Source organism: Paramormyrops kingsleyae, chromosome 12, assembly GCF_048594095.1.
Source record: "Paramormyrops kingsleyae isolate MSU_618 chromosome 12, PKINGS_0.4, whole genome shotgun sequence".
In the NCBI taxonomy this organism is placed as follows: Eukaryota; Metazoa; Chordata; class Actinopteri; order Osteoglossiformes; family Mormyridae; genus Paramormyrops; species Paramormyrops kingsleyae.
This window is the reverse complement of record NC_132808.1, coordinates 9,165,121-9,167,616: the sequence shown is the minus strand read 5'-3', so window position 1 is coordinate 9,167,616 and position 2,496 is coordinate 9,165,121.

Genomic DNA, 2,496 nt, shown 5'->3' with positions numbered 1-2,496 from the left:
CGCTGTATCCCCGACCCCAACTGCCTTGGCCCCTTCCCCACAGTTGGACCCACCCTCCCTGTTGGTAGGTGGGTGCCCCATTCCAGGGACCAGGTGGTTGAGGTGGTGGTCCCTCTGGGGAGACCCCTGCCACCATCTGCTTTCCCTGCCCTGCCTTTTTGTCTTGAATAGCCTTTTTTCTCGCTTCACCCAACTGCAGCTTCAGCAGCTGCGACTGCAGTTCCTTAAGGTCGCCTTCCTCTTTCTGTGCTTCCTCTTTTGCCCTCTGCAAATGATGAACGACATGTCTGTCCCACATCTGAGATTCTGCTCCTTGGAGATCTGGGTTGTCTAATATAGCCCCCTTCACTCCCGCTGGGACTCCCTCCATTACTGCCCGCCTGAACCATTCCTGCTGCGCCCCATCCTGCCCTGGATGGCACCCGGTGCAACGGGTCCAATCCTCTTTACATTTATCCAAATATGCTCTGGGGTGGAGCTTAGGATCCCATGTAAACTTTGGGATCACTGCTCCGCTCGGGGCGGGGAATATCTCTCGCATGGCGTCACCCAGGTCCATTATCACCCCTGTCAGACGCACACTATCTGCAAACTTGGTAACCTCTGCTCTGGCCTCTAGCTCCTGTAAAGCATGCTTAGTCATACATCAGGCTGCCACTGCCCGGAAGTCCCCCAGGGCCAACGTCAGACCCTGAGTGAGTTGATCCAGCTTATCCAGCCACTGTCCTCCCCCCTCGGCTGGGGGAGGCAGCTTATCTGCCAAAGCCTGCACATCCCCTATAGAGAAAGGTTTGTATCTTTCCCTACCATAATAACGCCAACCTAGACCACTCTCTCCTTTTGCTCTCATGCATCTCTACCTCTCCCCTCAACTTCCCCTTTGTCAGCAGACTAGCGCTCGCTCTTTTACTTGTCGCTTCGTCCCTGAGACTAGCCTGCTCTCTCTCCTTTTTCCACAATAGTACTCCTAATGAGCACCTGTCCTCCGCTTGGCATCCAGCACTCCGAATCGCCTCACACATGCGCTGCCCTGCCTCCGTGACCTCTTTCTCCTTATTATTCTCCTGGGTTGCCCCTGCCACTGCTTCCTTCACCACCTGAATTTGCCTTAACAGGGGCTTCCACACTGTATTTTTAGGAGGTGCCCATCCTCTGTCATCTAACTCTCTGTCAAACTCGTGATCCATTTTAATTGGACTTTATTATTATTTTATTTTATTATTATTTATTATTATTATTACAGATGAAGTCGCTTTAATTTTCCCAGCCCTGCCGGAGGCCATTCGGCTGACAGCCGAAAGCCAGCCAGTTCCCAGCCAAAAACCAGCCGTAGTTGACCCCCCTTCTTCTGGAGGTGTGCCTCAGTAATCCTCTAAACCCGCCCATTTATCCACTTGCAGGGTGTTACCATTAGATGGCGCTTCCTTAACAAAAACAAATTTCAGCTGTGGTCAGAAGTCCAACAGGTATCAACCTGAAGCTTTTGGTAGCCATCAGCAAGCTTCTGGCTTAATTCTGACTGGATATTTGACCACTGTTCTTGGCAGAATTGGTAGTTGGTTTCCTAGTATGGCTTTAAAGAATAACCTACAAATTTTCAATATGTTTGAGAACATATACTGTAGGTGAACTGTTCCATAAAGCAGGAACAGTTCTGAAGCTTGGCATACTTATCAGGAGTGAAAATTTATTATTCCAATATTTATTTATTTATTTATTTATTTATTGTTTTGTACTATTCCTGTAATATAGAAAAGCTCAAAAGTCTTGGCAAAAAAATTCATGATGTGATTTTTACATTTTCTCAGCACCAAATAGATTTTTGAAAAGTGTATGTTTGATTTGAACAAAAATAGAATAATCACACTCCAAATGGTCTCAGATAATTGATGCTAAGTTTGTGCTGAATAAAAGCATTTGATTCACTTTGGGATAAATGTGTTTTAGGTCAAGGGTGAAATATTTTTAAATGTCAAGGCATGTCAGACTACCTCAAAAGTGGCTGAGAGGCCTCAGATTCCAGAGGGTTAAATACTTATGCTATGTTTCTTTTGTGTTTGTCTTTTTACAATATCTCAGCTGCTTAGTTCAGTGTTCTTAGGTTAAAAAAATCTCACCTTCACCTTCCAAACATTCCTCCTTGTCACTGTGGCCAAATCAATGGCACATTCACACGTCATTGTGACTGCCCCCACCCCCTTCTGTGGATGTGCAGCCATCAGCAGCTTTTAACCAGAGTGTGAGCCAGACAGAAAGAAAGAACATACTAAGTAATGTTTTATTTTATTCAAGCATAATCAATTTTTTTCATTTCCCACTCTGTGCACCTTTATTCTCCACAATCAGCCTTCACTCAGTTTATGACATATATGAACAAACATACGTTGGGGACTGATGTGTTAGCGGGTTTTCATTCTATTAATTTCATTTTATTAGCAACTTTTTATTCTATAAACGATATTTTCGTATAGATATGGCAAGCATCTGTCACACACA